Source organism: Phasianus colchicus, chromosome 3 (genome assembly GCF_987193195.1).
Source record: "Phasianus colchicus chromosome 3, bPhaCol1.hap1.1, whole genome shotgun sequence".
NCBI classification, from domain to species: domain Eukaryota; kingdom Metazoa; phylum Chordata; class Aves; order Galliformes; family Phasianidae; genus Phasianus; species Phasianus colchicus.
The window spans coordinates 48,360,581-48,382,459 of NC_143438.1; the positions used below are offsets into that span (position 1 = coordinate 48,360,581).

At 43.0% G+C, this 21,879-nt stretch overlaps 1 protein-coding gene across 8 annotated transcripts in view; it reads left to right on the top strand.

The window, feature by feature from the left end:
* GREB1L (GREB1 like retinoic acid receptor coactivator) overlaps positions 1-21,879 on the top strand; it is a 160,442-nt gene that overhangs the window by 20,967 nt on the left and 117,596 nt on the right. For 5 of the 8 annotated variants that reach the window (XM_090137442.1, XM_090137440.1, XM_090137443.1 and 2 more), the window contains exon 1: positions 13,458-13,865. The exons of the other annotated variants lie outside the window; for them this stretch is intronic. The gene's annotated coding sequence lies outside the window, so the exon portion shown is untranslated. Of the gene's footprint in view, positions 1-13,457; positions 13,866-21,879 lie in introns of those variants that run through there. 8 annotated transcript variants of the gene reach the window in all.

The following is a 21,879-nucleotide window of genomic DNA, read 5'->3' on the forward strand; positions in this document are numbered from 1 at the left end:
AATCTCTCCTGCTGGAAGGGTAAAAAATTGTGTCTTCATCCTTGCTTCTTTTAGCTTTTCAAGTATTTCTAAATTTTCATTTGGGGGGTTTGGTTCTAAAAACACAGTTATGTTTGTGAATGATCCCCAGCCAATTAGTTCAATAAAATTGCTTAGCATTTTCCAGTATTGCCAAGAGATTCTTTACACTTTTCTCCTGAAATGTGGGCAATGGCTATTTTGCATGATACAATGCGAAAGGCACGGGGCCAGTGGTCAGATGAGAAACACATAGAGAAAAAACTGAATACTTTTTAATTGCCTGCAGACTTGAGACACAGCAGATTTAGCTTTAGGATTTGCACTATCAGACCGACAGACACGTCCTCTAAAATGCTTTGGTGAGAAGTGATGGTTGGACTAGATAATCTTAGAGGTCTTTTCCAACCTTAGTGACTCTGTGATTTTAGCTGAAATATGTTTGAAGAGATGTTAACTCTGTGCAGGTGGGCTTGTGGCTTGTTCTGATACTGTCGGTGCTTGAGCTTTAATGGATCTCCCCATGAAGCATCGACGGTCCTTGCCATAGGCTGGGCCTCATCACCAGTATCCTTCAGTGGGATATTCAAGTCACAGCCCCTTCAGTCTCCGTGCTGCAGCCACTCCTTTCTGCCTCTCACTTTACCTCCGAGTGCCACCGCGCAGCGTGTTTTACTTTCATCTTCTTCGCCGTATCAGCCCCGTGCTTTCTTTGAGAGCGGGCCGGCTATGTGCAAAGCATGAAGCCCCGATCAGGCGGCGGAGCGCGGAGCGGCGTGGGCGCGGCGTGGGCAGGCACCGCTGGGCGGCAGTGCGGGGCCGAGCCGGACGTGGAGCAGCGCTCACTCGAGCTGAGCGCGTCGGAGCGCTGCGTGCCTTTCTTCTCTTTAGGAGACACCGACGTCGTTAGGAAGCCGTGAGCATCTGTTTGAAAGCCATTAAATATTTCGAGATGAAAATCATCATAATGTGTTTAGGTGATTTTCTTCTACGATTAGGTTACGTGGTTGGTGGATGAAAAGAAGGCAACCCCCACCTTGCCCACTGACCACGTCCCTCTGTGCCACATCCACATAACTCTTTAATACCTCCAGGAATGGTGACTCCCTCACCTCCTTGGGCAGCCTGTGCCACTGCCTCCCCGCTCTGATAAGAAATTTCACAGAATCACAGAATCACAGAATGGCCAGGGTTGGAAGGGACCTCAAGGATCATGAATTTCCAACCCCCCTGCCACATGCAGGGCCACCAACCTCCCCATTTAATGCTAGACCAGGCTGCCCTGGGCCCCATCCAATCTGGCCTTGAACACTTCCAGGGATGGGGCATCCACAGCCTCTCTGGGCAGCCTGTTCCAGTACCTCACCACTTTCTCTGTAAAGAATTTCCCCCTGAATCTAACCTAAATCTTCCCTCCCTCAACTTAAAACCATTTCCCCTCATCCTGCAGTTATCTACCCTTTCAAAGAGTTGATTCTCCTCCCCTCTGTCAGTTCCCTTTAGGTATTGAAATGCTGCAATGAGGTCACCCCGCAGCCTTCATTTCTCCAGGCTGAACAAGCCCAGCTCCCTCAGCCTGTCTTCATAGGGGAGGTGCTCCAGTCTTTCCCCTAATATCCAACCTGAACCTCTCCTAGATCAACTTACTGCCATTCCCTCTCGTCCTATCTCTGTTACCTGGGAGAAGAGGCCGATCTCCACCTTACCACAATCTCCTTTCAGGAATTGTTGCTGGTGATCTGGAGGCAAGAGTGGAGTGTGTCCTCCACTCCATCAAGTTTGGTGACACATGAAGCTGGGCGTGCTGCTGACTCCCTGGAGGGCTGAGTGGCCTTTCAGAGGCATCAAGATACATCGCAGCATTGGACAATCATCAGGGGCACAAAGTTCAGCAAAGGAAAATGCCATGTGCTGAGCCTGGGATGGAGCAGCACTGGACTGGGGAGAGACTGAGAAGCAGCTCAGCAGGAAGGGATCTGGGGCTGCTGGTGCCAGCAGCTCAGTGTGAGCAGCAGTGTGACAGCAGCCAAGAGGGCAAAATGCCTTGTGGGGTGCATTAAGCACAGCACAGACAGCTGGTCAAAAGAGGTGATTCTCCTGCTATATGGTGTGGTCTCACTTGGGATATTATATGCAGTTCTCATCTTCACAGTTTAAAAATGGTGACAATGTCATTGAAAGCATCCAGAGAAAGGCAACAAAGCAGGGCTGGGAGGCATTTCCTGTGAGAGAAGGCCAAGGATATCAGGCTGTCCAGTCTGGAAAAGAGGCTGAGAGGCAACCTTGCTACTCTCTACAGCTCCTAGAGGAGGGGAAGCAGAGGGAGGTGCTGAGCTCTGCTCCTGGAAACCAATGGCAGGAGGAGAAAGGCAGAGAACTCCAGGGGAGGCTACTGGGGAACTGGGGAACATTTCTTTACCCTGAGGGGGATCAAAACCTGGAACAGGCTTTCTAGAGAGGTGGTTGATGCCCCATGCCTGTCAGTGTTCAAGGCATTTTGTCAGCCCTCACTGTGCTTTAGCTTTTTGAACTGCTCAGGTGGTTCAGTGTGATGATCTTTGAAAGTTCTTAAACTACACTACACTACTTCTATTCTATTCTATTCTATTCTATTCTATTCTATTCTATTCTATTCTATTCTATTCTATTCTATTCTATTCTATTCTATTCTATTCTATTCTATTCCATTCCATTCCATTCCATTCCATTCCATTCCATTCCATTCCATTCCATTCCATTCCATTCCATTCCATTCCATTCCATTCCCATTATATGTCTTTTTTAAAAATCATGCACTTTTGTGAACTGGAAATCTTTTGTGGGATAAGAACATACTCAGTGCTGCTTGCTTGTGAATGCACCCAATCACCCTCACTTTAGCATCTCCCATACAGAGCCAGCCAAGAAGGGCAGCCAGTGACAATCCAACCTCCTGGCTGCCAAAGATCTCACTGCTGGCACTGGCTGACAATATCCCACTCCAAGAGCTGTGGATGAAGAGAGATGGGAAAAGATGAATGGCAGCCCTGCTGTACTGAATGTAGTGCTGGCATTTAGTGCTAACTAATGTGACTCATGCTTGGTCAAAGCAAACAGATCCAGTTTTGTTGTTTAAGAACCTCTTCAACTGGAATCTCTCTCAGGTGAGCTATGGAGGCAGTGAGGCCTCAGGAAGACTCGCTTTATACCCACATGTATGGGCTGAGCAATAGCAGTGTGCTGCATGCATCTTAATCCACTGAGATGGTTGAAAAAAGCAAGCTATGTCTGGCCACATGGCTGGTGAGGAAGCAGATGCCTCAAAAGGCTCTAAACAACAGCTGCTGCATCCTAAAATTGGAAAACTTGTACCATTAGTATTCTTGAAGTTTCAAAGAGCTTACTGAAGAACACTGTGAGCCACTAAATGTCACTTTCAGAAGTCCAAGGGATCTCCAGGGGCTGGGAAAGAAGGGCACCCTGGAACAGTGTTTTGAAAGGTGTGCAAAAGAGCCCAATACCTGTGTTATTAGATCATAAAATAAAAAGAAGTAGAGGCTATTTGTGCCAACTGGCGTGGATTTACAGAAAGTAGATTATGCTGAGGAGTAAGAGCTTACTTCATAAAGACAGTTCTGTTCATATAGTAAACTCCTATAAGCATGAGGCTTTTGTTGTGCACAATTATTTGACCAAGAAGTTGTAGCAAATTAATTGACTGGATGGTTCAGAAACTGGTTAACCCAATTTTTAATCTGACTGTGAAACAATGAGCCACTGACCAGAGGGGTGTTAACTAGGGGAGCACCATGGGAGTTGTATCTTGGCCATTGCCCATTTTAATTTGTGATACAGAAGAAAACAAAGTCATCATATTGCCACAGACATGAATACCAGAGGAACTGAAATGAAAATAGGTCACTGATGTAATCAGCACTAAACAGAAAGCAAGCATGTGATGTATTAGTTTATTACAGGTAAACATGAAGCTCTATATCTAGAAACAGAGAATGAATGCCACTGCAGCAAGATGGAAACTAGCCTCTGAAGTTCTGGAAAGGACTCAGAAAAGAAGGATATAGGAGCTGAACAGAAACACCCACTGCAAGAGGGACCTAAAGGATGATGAAATCTTCAGATATGCAGGCAGAGGACACAGGAGCTGGGCTAATAGAGAATTTCAGGATTTGGTACTTACCTCACCATAATGCTGAAATACCGGGTCTAGTTCTCCTGGGCTCAGGATGTTGAGTGACCAGGGGGAAAGGTTGGTTTTGTCCTGCTGCACAAAACCCAGACAGAGCACATGAGAAGGCATTTCTGATGCTCCAAGGGACTTCACTTACGGGCAAGAAAGTGGTGTAAATTAGGGACTAGCATGATAAAATTTGAGAAAGCAAAGCGTTTTTATTTTATCTGAAAGACTGTTTTCTGAGAAGTATCAGAGATTTTTTTCCTGGAACCATTCAGTGTACCTGAATTTTGTTCATAACTGGAACTAAGTACACATGAAGTCAGTGTCTGCAAATCTTTCCCCTGGGATGGAAATCATGTCCTTTACAATAGTCATCCTAACCAGCACTCAGTGCCTGTTACATTGCCTTCCAGTCATTCAGACTTCTTGCTTGGTTTGCTACAGTGGCTCCATACAAGCATCTTGGAGACAAAATCTGTTAAGAATAAGAATTTGTGCTTTTTCCAAGGGTTTCTTCAATCTCAAGCACCCCTCCCTCCACCCTCACATTTTGCTGTTGGACTGCTTTCCCACAGAGCAGGTAAAGCCAGTGCTTCTGCATGTGTCTGTGTGTTTACATCTATGCAAGCCATCCACATCTTCACACTTTGTTGTCATGTTGTTAGTTTTTTCATGTTAGCTACAAGAGCAGAGTTGACATTGCTGGGAAGCTGAAAGCACCTAAACCGTCCCATCTTCTTTACTGAGGTAGTACACAGTTGCTTACTGAAAGAAGAAAGGGAGAGCACCTGCTCCAGCCCCTCTGCTCAGACCAGGGCCAAGCTCTAAATGTGCCCCAGAATGGGGAATCATTGGTCTCCCTAGGCAGCCAGAGGCATTGAAGTTCTCCTTCTCTGGCTTCCTGGTGGAATTTCCCTTCTTGTTCCCCAGCAGGTGAGTGCTTGCATTAGGAAGGGGAGTGCTCAATCATGATGTGATGAAGGACAAGCTTCTTTGCGGGGAGGTGGCCTGAGCTTGCTTTTGGTCCAACTTGTTGCTCAGCAACCCCACTCCAGCAAAACCAGATAAGGCATGAGTGGAAGCACTGCTCCCAGTCAGCTGGCAGTGAAAAGAACAGGTAGTAGACCAAAGCATTTGATGTAGCCAGAGAAGGTTGTTTCAACCAGTAACAAGTACTGTGTTTACCCGTCTCCATTTCTTGTCCATCCACACATAGCAAAACCAATTTCATTAATTTCTGGTTCCCTCCCTGGTAGTATCTCTTGAAGGATTTTATAAGCCACTTCTAGCATCCACTTTCAGCTCTCACTGTCAATAGGATTTCCTTCTTGAAACCTTCCACTCAAAGTGTGCTTATCTCCTCACCCTCAGTTTTATTTGGAAATCAATACCTTAAAGTCTTGTGATTTTCAAGTTTCCTTCTGCATAACATTCAAGTCCCTGGTGCTAACAATCAGAGCAGATGTAGAGAGGACCCAGACACCAGGAGCAGAGATATCTGGCAACACTAAAAGCAAAGGAAGGAGGAGATACAGACGATTGGGATTACCAATCTGAAAGCAGCCCTTCTGTAGAAGCAGAAGTCTTCTTTATCTGGTTTAATATTTTATTTCAAGTTTATAGATTGATAAATGTCACAAGCAGACATAGAAAGAGACACAGCTGGCTTTCTGTTACTTTGGATGAACAAAAACTCTTGTAAGCAAACTAGAAAACCCAGAGGTGTTTTTCAAGAATTTGTTTTGCATAACCTGGACCTACCCTTTCTCTGGAGCTGCTGAAACATAGGCTGCTCTACACAGTAAATATATAATAATTAAATGAATGGAGATTAACTGGTAACATAATTCTTAATTAGAGTTTTATGTTGGAAATAATCAACAGCATTAATGACTACAGTTTTTGTAGCCATAAGGATTTTCTTTGTCCTTACAGCTGCTTTTAGCAAATTTCTACTCAGCAGTGCAAACAGCCAGATTTCCTTCCCTCCAGATGGCAATAGCAATCTGCTCTCTGTCTAATCAGCAGGAGGTATCAAGAAACCTGTAAAAGAAACCCAACTACCCAATATGTAAATAAGAAAGGGTCTGAAACTTCACGTTGTAGTCATGAGAATCCCACACTGCCAGAGCCAGGACTGAGGGTTATTCTGGCTGCTGCAGGTACTCAGATAAACAGATAGAGCAAGTTAGTACAGCAGCCTTCCCTGCTGACAAACCTGAATCTGAATCCCATCTTGGATTGCTGGCAAATTGCATGTGGGGACTCTCCACTGGATGTGCTACACTGATGCCCATAGAAGACAGATGGGAATCAAAAATCTGCACAGTGCATGGCTAGCAAACTTACCTCACTGACTGCATGTTTGGTAGCACCATATATGCTGAAATACAGTGAGAGATGGTGAATGATACCAACACTTACAGAACAACCAATTTCCCTGACCCCTAAGTAAAATGTAACTCAGAATTCAAACCAAAAATTTTCTTGTGCAATAAACAAAATTCATGTCCCAGAAGAATTACTCATAGGAGAAGAACAGGGATAGTAGGAAGATAAAAGTACATGCAATCAGTACATGATAACTCATATACAGGTTTATTTCTGCAAGTAGGACTGTAGTCATATAGATACTGCAGCATTTAACATTGTGGTTTTTTCTCATTGAAAAATGAGAGCCAGCTGGGAGACAAAACAGCTAAAACCCACTGCGCCTGCACACCTGCACAGTGCAGGTTAAGGCAGCTCAATGTGAGGACCCCAGGAGCTCCCCACAGAGGCGTGGTGGCTGTTAGACATGTTTCTGGAGCTCTGGAGGAAGCTATGGCTATGGGAAAGGCATGCCATGCCCTGCGGCACATGCCTACCTGGCTTTCTGTGCTTGGAGACAACCCAGCCAAGGTGTGTCTGCATTCACACACATGTAAAACCTCTTAGGAAGTCGGGGAATTTGTAAATACAGGAGTAGGCAGGCTCAGAGATCTGCCTCCAGAAGACTGTGAGAGAGGTCTGCTCCCAATAGCACCTATATGCCTATATGCTCCGCTCAGCAGCTCAGCTTTTCATTAGGATAAAGCCTACTGTGATGTGCATGGACCCAGTAGGAAAACTGGGAGGGGAGAGACTGTTAGTTCTGGCAGCTACACAGGCCTGGGGAGTTTGCTGTAAACTGCTTTAAGCTGGAATTTTGTCTGTGTAAAGACAGCAGTGACAAAACCAAGCATGGTTGGGCTTGTCCAGCCTTCGCCGCCTCATCTTAAAAATATTTTCCATCTCAGAAAACCCAAAAGGCTCAAACACACTTCTGACCTGCTGGCAACAAAACAAAATGAAGTCACAAGCCAAGAGGAAAATGTGATGCCTTGAATAGGTAAACTTCCACAGATTATAGGCTGCAAAAAAAAAAGTCAATCCATTTTTAAAATGCTAACAATGCCTAACAATGCAGGACGAATGTTAACACCAGGAATACTATAATTGTGGGATTTTAGGTTTTTACTTGTAAAATGCCCAGTTTCCACGTCTTGGCTCCACAATGGATTCAGGGCCATTTTCTACACTTAGTGTTACATTCTTGATAGCTCATGCTCCTACAAAGAGCAAATAACTAATTAAAGGCAGCAAAAATAAAACAGCAAATAAGCTCACTGCTGTTCTGCATATAGCTGCAGAGCAAATATCCCAACAAGCATAAGCCAGCACTGACACATTTACTTCGATGAGATTTACTGCTTTTACCAATAAAAACTGCAGCAAATGCTGCAAATTTGGAATTTAAAGAAGATTTACCACTGACACAAACCAAACCAGCTAACCAACCCCCAAAAAAACAAAAACAACAAGCAAGCTTTCGTGAGGTCAGAATTTAACAGCTAATATGAAAGTCCTTTTCTCACCTCTGATGAGCAAGGCAGGGGACAGATCTTCAGAGAAAGCCTGTGAGTGGTTCTATTGTGTGCATCAGAGAACAACAGTGGGAATGTTTTATATACCTGGACCATGCAACCAGTGATATTACAGGGAGAGGGGCTGCACTCACCCAATAGTGATGTTGTGGAGGTGTGCAGGCTCAGTGTGGTCTTCAAGCTCCTTAAAAGCCAAAGAAGAGAACTGGGGGAGAAGGGCTGAATTCCAAAGGTGTTCAATTCAGAACAGGATGAAACCAGGGTTGACAAGTTACTTTAATTGTGTAAGTAAAGACAAATGAGAGCTAAACTTTCAAGTGGCTTCAAGTTGGATATGACTACCTCCTCTTTAAGTAAGCCCTATTTAAAAGGATTATTTCACTCTAGATTGTAAAATAGAGTTTGATTAGATTATGTGTTTAGCAGTAGAGGAGTACTGGTGTCCTATCTGTGTTTTCAAAGACGTGAAAATTACTTAAATTTCAATCAGCCACATTCTAGAATATCTTTTTTACTACACAGCTTAATTACTAAAAAAAAAATAATAAATTATCAGAAATATTCATGAATTCTGAAAATGAATGATAAAAGCAAAATGTATTAAAAAAAACCAAAAAACAAACAAAAAAAAACAAACCCAAACCATAACTCTGTAAAGGTTCAGCTCTGACAAATGCGAGCTTACATAGTTTAACACAAAACTTGATTTTGCACAGTACCTCTCTCAGTATAAGAAATGGGAAGTCCTTTTACATTGCCTTGTCTGAAACAAAGTTGAATTTTATAAACAATATAGAGAAGCATAGTTACAGAGTCTCTTGTACAGCACAGGTACAAAATGTTCTTCCTTTTCAAACAATAACTTAGTTATCTAGGCAGGATAATGCCTTTTACCTTTTGCTGGCATGGTTTGCTGTTAGGGGTATGCTTCTGAGAAAAGGAAAAAGCATCCTACTGTGTCTAGAAGAGTACTGTTGTAAGCCTGTAAACAAGAGTTGATATTGCAATACCAAGTATTTTACAGAAAGTTCTGAAAAAAATGAGAAGTTGGCTGTAATTCCCACTGAGACTGACATTCTAGTGATTAGCTTCAGGGCTTTTATGTAACCACTTTCTTCTTTTTGTGAAATGATTATCTCTGAAAGTGCTCATTCTACAAAATCCTATCAAAATCAGGAAGGAATAGAAAAGTCTTTGTGTGCCACTGGTGATGTGCTACTGTGAAACTACCAGGAGAGTTCCATTCTTGGAAATGTTCAAGGCCAGGATGAATGGGGCTTTGAGCACCCTGGTCTAGTGGAAGGTGCTCCTGCTCATGGCAGGGGGCTGAAACTAGATGTTCCTTAAAGCCCTTTTCAATCCTAGATATGATGACATTGGAATTAAAGCAGTGGCTGATCATCAAGAGACTTGAATTCTGCTCCTAGCTCTGCCCTAAATGGCAGAGTTTTTTTGCAGTAAACCCATTTAATTTTATACACTCTAGCTCCCCATCTTCAGCATTGCTTCTGTTTCATCTTAAACATCTGTTTTGTCCATTTAGAAGAAGCATTCTTCAGAGAATAGCTAATCTGGATTGTGCCCATTTCATCAATGCCTCGACTTTAAACATACCCAACAGAACTTTACAGTATCACACCCAGGGAAGGAATAATTCATGACAATAATAAAAGACAAAGGTATACTAAATCATAAAAGACCATTGTGATTCATGCAGAAAAATTAAAGTTACTTAGAAGGCTCATGCAGAATTACCTGTCAGGATAGTAGGATTTGCTATGACCCCAACAAAGGTAGTCAAAGCAAAGTTTGCTATTAGCTTTTAACAACTGCAAGACCAGATCTGTGGAATTCAAACACCTTTCTCAGATAAAGCTTAATATCAACAGTTTGGTAGGTTTGATCAAATAAAACCTTCATACTAATGTTTCTAGGAAAAAAATTATTGCTTCCAGTACGTATGACATTCATAGCTCATGAATATCAAGAAAATAAAGCAGAGTTGCTATTTGTATTTGTTTCATTTCTTGAAACCTGACTTCTGGAGTTAGAAATGTCGAGTCATCAGCAAATATAACAGGCAAGAGACATATAAAATACATGCTCTGATTCAGAGGATGATCTAAGATGAACAGACTACTTTCACTAAAAATAAAATAAAATATATTGAAAAGTTTGAAAGTTGTTGAAAATTATTGAGAATTTTACACTCATATCTAAGGGGAGAACTGGCAATTCCTACTAGCCACAGTATTAAACATACTACATCTAAGGGGATCTTATTCCTACTGCTCTTTAAACCGGAAATCACAAGGAAAGTGAAGAGATATTTAAAGTCAGGGGAAAATGAAATCTATTGTGAGGACTCAAGACTGAAGTATACCTATCAACATCTGGAGTTATATTGGGGCCTATCAAAACTTATGCAAACTGTAACGTCATAGTTAGCTCTTAGGCAGTCCTTTGTAACAGAAGTTAGTACAGGTAATGGCGTCCTACTTTGTGACTGTGAACATGTCTAAAACCCAACAATAAATGACAAAGTTGCCTAGTCAGGGATCAGAAAATGCTAAGCCAGGTGCCTTTTTGATATTGACTCTTTACATCAGTATTAATTGACATTGCATCCCAAAGCGAGACTCTAATCTCTGTGTGGGCGCATGGCTGCTTGTCAATAATTCCCACTGATTGACTCCAGTTTCTCAGTGCCTGAAGTTGCACTTTCTTGTTCTCTCAAACGTTCTTTTGTCCTCGCTGCTTGTATGCTTCCCCAACTGTGTGGTCTCTCTTTCACTCAGCAGCTGCTTTGGCATTCTGCGTCTTCTATTTCAGTTATATGAGTGGCTCCACACATTCGTGCTGTGAATATCATTACTTCAAATCCTGAAAGACTTTAACATCCCAAAACGTTCTTGTTACAGATTTTATCCCACCATCTGATGTACAATATGGCATGCAGATGGCACAGATGAAACCACTCTACAAGCTGTAAATTTTAACACACAAAATGGAAAGTCAGAAGAAAACATACAGTGAACGTTTCTTCCTTTAAAAAAAGAAGTGCAGATAAAAAAGAATTATTGCATTAAAGCAACCAAAATGATTCTCAGTCATGCAGTAGTAAAGTAAAATCAAAGTAAAATTAAAGTAAAATTAAGTAGGGATTGATTTAGGCATAACTAAATCATCTAGGTTAGAATGACAGTATGCTATAGCAGGTATTTTACAAGCACCTTGATATGCTTTCAAATTTCTCCTGTGCTTTTTAAAGTAATGACTATATTACTGTTTAAATCTGTCCAGGGTAACACGGCAACATTAGGTTGGAGGGCTGACACTGATATTGCTCAATTCTTTTATATTTTGAAGCATAGTTGACATCTACAACATACAAGTGAACATGCTAGAACAGCAGCCTAAACTCTTTAGCAACAATCAACTTCCAAGTTTCCAGAAAATTAAGTGTACCATTTAGAACAGGCAAATTTGCAAAGCTTTAGGACTTGAGCTAAAAGCCTGATCTGACTTAGCAGATTCTCTTGAACTCCACAATGGCTAAAGTTTTAGCCATCTGTTGTGAAAGGTCATATTTTAACAACTTTGCAAATACACAAAAATCAAATTGGGCTAATGGAGGCACGTCTTCAGTAACCCACAGCTGAAGCATAGCTCTAAGCAATTCAAATACGTGAACAGTCCATTACTTAACAGCTACCCTGTTCCTGAGAACTGTAGCATGAGAGCATATGGAAGAAGGCCGTGGGGCTTACGGTTGTAGCCAAAGAAGCTGGCAGAAAAAAAACAAACAAACATGTATACAGAAGTACATACTCACATGGGTGCATACAAAGCAGTGAGGTACATTTGCATATATTTGTTGCATGTGAAGACTTTTCCCTGGCATGTTTGTTTCAAAGATTGCCTACCAACTTGCCCCAACCTTTGGTCTCCAACATACCTACACAGATGTGCGCATGCATTACTACAGCCCCAGCTGTTCCTCATCAGTGAAAGGAACCACAAATTAGCACAGCGTAAAAAAGCAGTGCTCAAATCAAGGTAAAACAAAACAGAACCAATAGTGAAAAAAGCCTCCTTAACGTCTATTAGAGAGAGTGTGATTAATAAATAAAAAGTTTAACCTTGTTGAATAATCACAGACATCTACATAATCTATTAGATAGAAACCCGTTGCTGGAATGTGCAGAGGTGCCATGCCATCCCTGAGCAATCTCTACTTTCTCTGAGAAGTAGGGACAGTTTTTTTCTCTACTCCCTTTTGATGTAAAATTCTCATCATTTGTGGTAATGAGAGCATTAGCTATAAGCTATAATACTGGAACTTAATATTTCAACCAGTAAAGACAAAAGAAAAGGATGTGAGAAAAGTACTGAACACCTTATCCCTCTCACTGTCAACAAGCTGCTGTCAAATAAAAACAAAACTACCACTTCCTTTTGTTACTGTGACATTTACTTTTTCTTCAGCTGTTGTGCCATAAAGGTGGGATGCTGCATAAGCTCTTAATGCTTATGGTCCTGAGGGAAAAAAAAGGTTCAGGAAAGGTTTTCCCCTCTGAAAAGGGAAAAATGAAAAAGAGAGGAGGTGGTGACTTGCATGGTAGTTTACTCAAAGGCAAAAGGAGGAAAAGGTGAAATCGTTTTTCTGCCATTTTCAATGGCTGTTTACCCTCAGAGTGCCCTGCTGCATTTCCAGCCCCCTGCCCATGCTCCAACTAAATCTGACCTTCATCTTTATGCACACTGGGAGTTCAAACCCACTGTTTCTCCACAAAGACTGTCACCTCTTACAGCTTGAAATGTTCCAGAACGTTCTCTGTCCATTGCCTTCAATATACTCAGGTACTCTCAGCTCTCTGCCTTGCCCTGCCCCTGTTCAGTTTGATCTCCTCACAAGTACGCTCACGATGCCCTTTTCTGTTCTGCTTCTGGCACCCTTGCAGCTCACTCAGCTCTTCCAGTTCCTACCTTACCACTTGTGAGCTAGCTCGATCTCTAACCAACACCAAAACGAGATGCGAGCTGACCCCTCTGATGATAAACTGTGCTCATACTCCTGCCTGGTAGCCACCGCCTCTCACAAAGGAAATTGCACACTGCCCAGTGCCATCTTCTGCCTTCTCCATCAAGTCCAACCCCTGGCTCCACACAGGGCCACCCAAAATCCAGCCCTATGTCTGAGAGCACGGTCCCAGACACTCCTTGAACTCCAGCACTCGGGGCTGTGCCCTCAGCCCTTGGCAGCCCGTTCCATGCCCACCGCCCTGTGGTGCAGCAGCTGTCCCTAACCCCCAGCTGCCCTCCCCTGACACAGCTCCATGCCGTTCCCTCGGGCCCCGTCGCTGTCACACAGAGCAGAGCTCAGCGCTGCCCCTCCGCTCCCTGTGAGGAGCTGCAGCCGCCATCAGGCCTCCCCTCAGCTCCTCTGCTCTGCGCTGAGCACAGCCAGGAACCTCAGTCTCCGCCGACCCCCGGTCCCCGCTGTCAGAGCAGCGCAGGAGGGGCGGCACCTGCGGGACCGCCCCCTTCTCCTCCCTCCCTCCCTTTCCCTCCTCTCCCCTCCTCTCTTCCCGGTGGAGAGCGAGAGAGACGGAGACCCGCAGGGACACGGCGGCAGTGGGGCTGCCGAGTGGCGCTGCTCGCAGCGAGGGGGCGGCTTTAGGGAGGGGGGGAAAAAAAAGAAGAAAAAAAAAGTGAGGGAGGGGCGGAAGGAAAGCGTTCAACTCCTGCTCTCCTTGCCCGGCGAGGTAAGGCAGCGGTTCGGGGCTCCCTTCGCGTTCTCGCCGCTTCCCGGGGAGGGCACAAAGGTAGCGGTGCGGAATTCGGCGCCGCTCGCTCCGCGGTCGCTGTCACCGGCGGCCGCCGATGCGCTGCCCCGGGCGGGCTCCGGGCTGGGGACCGCGAGCGGCGTCCGTGGGAGAACGGCGTTGGGAGCGCCGTGCGGCGCAGCCGGCGGAGGTGGGCGGGGGGTGCAGGTGGCTCCGGCGGAGGGCGGCGGGCGCGGAGCTCGGCTTGCGGCGTTGTCGCGCGGGCTGCAGCCGGCAGGGGGCTCCCCCCGCTGCGGGAGGCGCGGCTGTGGCGCGGGGTGCTGCGGGGGGAGGGGAGGGCCGGGCCGGCGCGTCTCGGCGCGGGGCTGAGGGCACGGTACCGCTCGGCGGAGTTGGGCTGTAGTCCCGAACTGCGAGGGCCTGAATGCAGGAGGAGAAAAAAAAAACAACAACAAAACGGCCTAAGTAGATATCGCTGCTGGAAAGCAGCTGACAGATTTATTAGCTGCGCCTCCCGCTCTCGGAAGCGGCTGGAAAGCAGTGAGGCTTTGCCCTTCCAAACGCTCCCTGGTTCCTTTCTGAAGGGTCTGAAAGGTGAAAACTTTCTTTAAGCCGTCGGGTTCTGTCCGCTGGTTGCCGTGTGGTTAGGCCACAGGGCTGCATGCATGCTGCCGTGTAACAATCATCGATGGGCAAATGCGTTTAAAGTGCAGAATGCTTCTGACCTACCGAGCCAATAAAATGCCCCCTGCTCCTTTTTCTGGGTAGGATTTCTCCTTTAATCACCCCGAAGATGTGACATTGTAAGTATGACTGCGTTTGGCTTCCTTTGACGCTTGCGACTTTGCCACCGAGTGACGTTTTTGGTCCTGAAGTGATACTTCAGTTTCTCCATGTGTCATCAATGCTTTGTTATAAAGAGCTTTTTTTTTTTTTTTTTTTTTTTTTTTTTTTAAAGATTGCAATAAAAGGCCCTTAGAGAATAAAGCGGACTTTATTTTTTGACGTCTTAGGAATAAACGAAGCATACGTTTTCCTTTGTGTGGATGAGAGGGAAGCCAGTAGGTGCCTGTTTCAGTTCAGGATGTAGCTGTGTGTGTGACGAGGATGGCTCAGAGCTCTCCGTGCTGTTAAACACTGGATGCTTCACTGGGTTTGGCTTTTCCCTCTGGTTGGCCATACCAAAGAAAAATAAAGCTGTTTGTGTGAAACAAATCTTGCCCGAGATCTTTAACAGAGGAAGTTTAGTTATAAAAGCCCTGTGTGTGCTTGCCGGTACTTTTTCTTAGTTGTGTTTGGCTGTAGGGATGTAGCAACAAGAACAAGTAGCAATGATGTTTTGGAAAAGCAGGTTGTAAGCCCACGGTGTGAGATTAAAGGGAATAGGAAACCTGAATACTGAGCTTTTAGTAAGTTGGTTCAATACGTGATGCTTTGTAAGATCTCACGAGGGCATCACAGTGTGAAAAGTTGGTTTAGAATTCAATAAAGCAGGTTGGTTCAAGGTCTTCTCCAAAGCATCCCTATTGGCATTGATATTTGATGGTTCAATGAATCATATGTCAAGTATTTCATAGTTACAAGGAAGAAGAAAGTTTGGAAAGTAATTAGTTGCTGTAGGAAATAGGGAATGAAATGGTTTTGAGGGGAAGTCTGAAAAAATCTCTGTACTGCAAAGCCTACCACATTACAAATGCTGGGCTGTTCATTGAGTGAAAAGGTTGACTTGGCATAATGTCAAAAATATATTCTGGAAACCCTTATTAGTGACAGCTTAAACATGATTTGATGAACTTCTCTATAATTTTCTGTGTTTTTAGGAAAATTTAAGGGGGTGAAAGGATTTTACTTTGAGGGGTGTATCCTGCTGTTTCTTTCATATTTGAGTGGTTTTTAAAAGTGCTTTTATGTCCTGTGTGGTTCTGTACCATATGTTTTGTGTTTCATTCTTTGAATGACCACTGAAGTGCAGCCAATGTTGGGTGAATGTGGCAGCTGTTAACTAGCGCTTAGCAATGGGGCACGATGATCAAGAGGGGAAGTGAAGAAGAGTACTATGTCTAATTGAAACTACAGAGGGCAGTTAGGTAGGTAGGATATAGTGAACAAAACCTGGAGCTTGGACATGATGTTAAGGCATCACGTCTTTTCTCTTGTAAAAACAGTGGTGAAATAGCGTAGAAAACACCTCAGCTTTTTGGTTTTAGAACTCAGCCTCTTCGATCTGTTTGCATTTTGCCAGTACTTGCATGATCATTTCTTGTGCATGGCACAGAAGATGTGTTTTCCTTTGCTTCGAAAACAGAATTGTGAAGGCTGTTGAGAAGGCTGGCAAATGAAAGGGTAATAAGCCTTGACATTTTGACAGTGTCTTCTAGAGAATTAGTCCTGCGAACTAGACTTCATTAGAAACAGTAACTGATTAAGATATCTCAGATATTCTGAAATGTAATACAGTGGCAATCATAAAACAAAACTAAATTTTTACCACTAATTGGCATGGTGATTATGTTTTTCTTTTTAATAATTATCATTGCCTTTCCTCAAATCATGTCTTATCATGATGTCCCTTAAAAATGTTTTTGCCTAATATAGTCAGCTTTGCTTCTTTTTTTTTTTTGTTTAATCCCCAACCTAACCTCATCTGGTTTCATGCTTTACTCTGTGTATGCTAACGTGCACATTAATGTGCTGAGTTTGTCTTGTATATTGTAAACACATCCTCTTACTGAGAACTCTGAAAATACCAATTCTCTCCTTATTATGTGACGGAAAATGAATTTTCATTTAGTCACCACAGGCTCGTTTGCAACATTTGAGCATGGTTTATATAGCTCATGCTAATGAATTTGAACTAGCAAATAGATAGTGAAGTCTACCCAAAAATAAGGAGTTATGTTCTGAAGGTGCTCTAGTGGTGAATTACCCAGTAACGTTAGGCTCCTAATATTTTAATAGAATAATTAAGGTTTCTAAAATGCCCGAACAAACCAAAAAACCAACCAACCAAAGAAGACAACAACAAAACCTCTGTAGAATGTCTGCTGGAGAAACCTGCAGATGACAGAAGTTTGGAACTGTTTATTCGTGGCAGTAGCAGCCACGTTTTCTTCTCTGCTATGGTTGGCTTGGGAGTCTCAAGTAGAAGTATGGAGTTCTTCATAGAAAAGGCTCTAAAATGTAATTATTTTTGCTTTGAGTGACTCCTGGAGCTGTGTCAGCTGGTTTGTGCTGTCTTATGTGGGCACGCTATGATGTCCAGCTTCTGTGGAATTCTTCTGGGACCTGAGGCCATTGAGAATTGTGTAGATGAGTATTTTAATTGAAATATATTTCATGTAATTCCCACTGAGCTGGCATTTTAACTTCCATAGCACTTCAGAGTTTAATTAAAAAAACAACAAACAGGCACTGTCTGAAGACCTTACAGCAGGTTTGTCGAGTGCTTTGGTTAATTTGCATTTGATCAATGTGTATATATATTTAATTGCAAATATGGTACTAAATAAAATGTTGATAGAACAGACTTTAAGAACTGTATGCTGTGACATAAAATCACCAGAACAGTGGGATAGGTAGGGAACTGCTTAAGTCAGTATGACAAGATCTATAATGGAAACCTTCATTTAATATTCCCCAGGTAAGATTTCAGAGATTTTATTCTGAAGTAGTTTTTCAAACTGATGGTGCTATGAACAGCAAAACTGTGTGGGCAGGCTTAAGATACTGTTACTTAAGAGATTACCAGACATCTGTCATAGTGGTTCCATGAACAACATTGGAGTGACTGGTTTTATAAAATGCTGTACAAAGGTGCCCCAGTTCTCCATCTCCATCACAGCTTGTCATTAGTCTCCAGAAGCTCTATTCAAGGTGGCTGGTGTGATCTGAACAGAGCCCTCAGAGGCAAGTGAAGGTAGTTCCTGAATGTAACTAGCTTTAAAATGAAAGCTCATCTATGCATCTTGTCAAATGTAATAGGACTTTTCTGGAACGTGCAGTGTGAAGTTGTTCAGGTTAGTTAGATAAGTGAAAGCTGTTCTCAATATCTTAGTGTAGCTGGTTTCTATGCCATGAGGAATCTGGGCACCTACCTCTTCTACACTGGAGTCACTGGTGAAATAGGGGTATTCAGATTGTGAGAAGCATTATTGTTGCCTCTTAATGTAACTGATGTCTCAGGATGAGGATCAAATGCAGCAAGACCTTGTCTTGCTGGCTGTCAGTGATCTGTGGCTCTCCATAACCAGTCCTGAGTGCAGTGGCTTTCTGCTGTTGCTATATACCTTGCTACTTCTAGTTCTCTGCTTGCTGTTTCTTTGGTGTGCAGCTGCATCTCAGTCTTGCTATTCAGGAGATCGTGCCATCTGCTTTTACTGCATCTGTTCCTGCCTCACTTAATCTCCCCGTGGCTTGACAGTAAGTCCTCCAAATTCTGTTTTCCTTTAGAGCCTTACATGGCATAGTCTTCTCGCACTTTCAGTCCACCTTGAGAATAGCTGTTTTGTAAAGGAAGCTTCATCTTGTAGTTTCTTTAAGCCACTTCCATAGAATCGAGTTCTTAGTGCAACTCAGAGTTTGAACACCAGGAGCTGAATCTTGATTTTTCTACTGCTACCATGCCCTTCACTGCATTAGAAAAGGTTAACAACTTCCTGCCAAGGCCAACTATGATGGATGTGACATTTAAGAATGTGGGGGTTTCCTAGTGTTGTCAAAAATGCTTTCAAAAATTTATTTGTAGGGATAAGCTGTTCAAAAGTTGCCATTACTCTTCCTATCTTAATCTCTTTGAGGGGAAATTCTGGTCCTGAAAACAGTAAGAAGTTAGATGTAACAGGTGGGTGATGGGTACCATCTCACAGAGGTGCAATTTTAGGGAGAGGGAGAGGGCAAAGGCATCCATGAGGACTTCAGTGCCCCAGACAGAGGTATGCAGAAGCACTGCTGAAGTATTTAGAAGCAGAATAACAAGTATAATGTGAACAATACATGCATTCTCATAGTCCTAGCTGCAGCAGTTTCAGCAAGTTGTGAAGCATAGCTTTCTGCCAGGTTTTTTTTGGAGTCTCAGCTCTCCTTTCCAAGCCTCTTAAGGAGATGGAAGACGGCTTTGCTGCCAGATTGCTGTTTTTTCCTTTTCCCTCTAAGTCTGCAGGCATGATTTTAGCAGATGTGGGAGGTAACCTGGATTTCAAAGGCATCAAGATTAAAACATGTTAGCTGTTGGAAGCTTTTGTGTTGAGTTATGGAATCTTTCAAAATGAAACAGCAGGACATCTAAATGCACAGATTATTTTTGTTTTGCAGCATTAATTTAGTAATACCCTTATTACTTAGGGACCCAGTGTCATAATGGCTTGATGTCTTAATGGGTTATAGTGTTCATTTTCTTTGTTCAGTGATTGCTTGGTTAAGATGGCTTATGCTGGTATGAATACAGAGGGTATGATCATGGTTGTGTTTGTTGTGTGACTAGGCCGGACTTGTAGTAGAAATACCATGAGAAATATTCAAAGTTGTATGCCTCAGAAATTCTTAAATAAAAACCATCACTAAAAAAGCTTCAATTTTCAAAAGCAGATGTGACCTTGAGCCAGAAAAGCTTGGGAGGGAGCATTCTTCTGGCTGCTCTCAGCTCTCATAATGACCAATGTTTGCTTGCTAACTGTCTGACGTGGCTGTTTCCTGCAGCGCCTTGTGCCTAATGGCTGTGCAGATAGATGCTCGGTTTTCCTATGTGGCTCAGCTGACTGGCTTTCTGTCAGGCCTGATTTTGGGGTGATTCTTGTGGATTTGGTGTAGGAAGAAGGCTATGTTTGTGATAAGGGTAAAGCGCTCTCCCACGCGATATGGCAAAGGTTTACATCTCCATTTGCTGTAGTAAATCCATTTGTGATTATGTGTTAAGACTGGACAGGTTAACTGCTGAGTTGAACTTGTGAAGTTCTGTGTGTCGCCAGAGTCTCTTGTTGGAAAAAAAAGCAAATCTGCATCATCTGTGTGTGCAGGACAGCTGGAAACTCCTCCTAACATTGTTGCTTTGATGTCTGTTTGAAGGGAAAAATAAGGTTTGCTTTTTATCACAGCGTTTAAAGGATGCTGTCCCAGCAGTGTAATAAATGAGAGCTGGATCTGGGACTTGCATTCAGTGGAAGGCAGTGTTCTTCCAGATGTGTTTTAATTGAATTGTCCTGTGAAAATGGGTTCACCTTGGAATTCAGTAACATGCAGTTCAGGGGCTTACAGTTGAAAAAGAGAGGAATGCAGCAGATGCTGCATAGTTCTGATACTTGTGATGGCTGATGATACTGATATCTTGAGGGTTGTGTTCTCTACTCTGATTCACTGCATAAACAAGTACAGGATAAACCTCCATGTGTAACCTTGACACATGACTGGATCTTTGCTTTGTAGTTCATTAGTCGTTTATCCAAGTTGTAGAAACCGTGTATTGAGAAACAGATTAAACATACATAATGGAACATCACCTCTTTTTTTTTCTTTTTAACCTGAGGGGAAGATGTATTTTTGTGCCTCTGAAATTTTATTTGTAAGAAACAGATCTTCAATTCTAGTCCCCCTGAGAATAACTGAGAGCCTTTACATCTAAATTTGTCAGGTTAAGAAGTCAAAACTGTTGATGCATGTCAGCCACAAACCAAAAGACATCAAAGCAGTGTTTTGTTTTCACAGTATTTCCAGTGTGGCCGAGCTTTCTGTGTGATGTTGGATTGCATGACCTTCAGAGGTCCCTTCCAGCCTGAATTATTCTGTTTCTTGGAAAGTAGGGAGGTACAAAAAAAGCTCACAGAACTGGCAAGTGTTACCAGTTGGTTAGATGCCACTTCTGAAACAATTTATCTGGTCTCGCGACTTTGGAAAGGTACCTGAGGAGCAGGCTATCAGCAGCATGGACTATTTTGGTAACCTCCTTTCTGTTTGCTGTCTTTCTGAGTGTTATTCAGCTCTGGGCTAGATGTGCTTTCTGTATGTGATTAGAAACACATACTTATTTCACATCCAGTTGTATACACAAATGGAGAGATACTTTGAGTTATTGCTGCAGGTTTGGTTGTGCTGCTTCATGAGAATCTAGAAATGTGCTGGTGATTGTGGCTCTGCTGTTCATACATCAGGCTATGGTGTAGGAAGGCTATGGTGTGTAAGCTTCAGTACTCTGTAAGAGGCTGTTCAGCTTGGTTTGGGTGGAAGATCAAGCACCAGAGGATAATAACGATACCCACTGGACTGACTTGGATGCAATGTCTAAAATCAGTCTTTCTAGGTTAATGTTCATAATCCAACATTTTACTTCAGGGAAACTACAAATAAGCCCAGTAACATATTTTTAATCCTTTTCTGGACTAAAATCATGCCTAAGGAAGAGAGATTTGCTTATTTTATTTCAGCTGGTCACTTCTACAGTTTTAGTAATCGGTGAGGTTTGAGAAATGCTGTTCTCTATTATTTCCCCTTGTGCGTATTTCTAGTAACTGAGTTGTATGTGTGCCCATACATTTCATTTTTCAGGATGTATTGATGTTTATGTGATGATTCAGAATATGAGTTGAAGTTTCAGTCTAGCTGAACGTATTCCAGCAGCCAAGTGTGGGAAGAAGGGATTTGCGCTTCTTAGTTCCAACTGTGAAAAGAGGAGTGGATGTTGCTCCTGCTCCAAATTGTTATCTGAATAAACTGTGGGAAGTTGAGTTTTTATTAAAAACCAAAATAGCAGCAAAGCAAAGAAACAAAAGCAACAACAAAAAACCACCAGCAAGGGAAAAAAGGGAGAAGATCTGGAAATTGGCAATTAGAGATGGGATATTTTTCAAGATATGCAGTTTTAGAAAGAAGTTGACCTGCCAGTTACAAGGGCCAGTGCAGAGCTGTTAAGATTCCTAACCAATCCTTTTTCCCAAAGGAGGGAAAATGAGTGTATTGTAGGCTAATGCATGGAAGGAGGCTGGCCTCAGGATGTGTTCATTAAAAC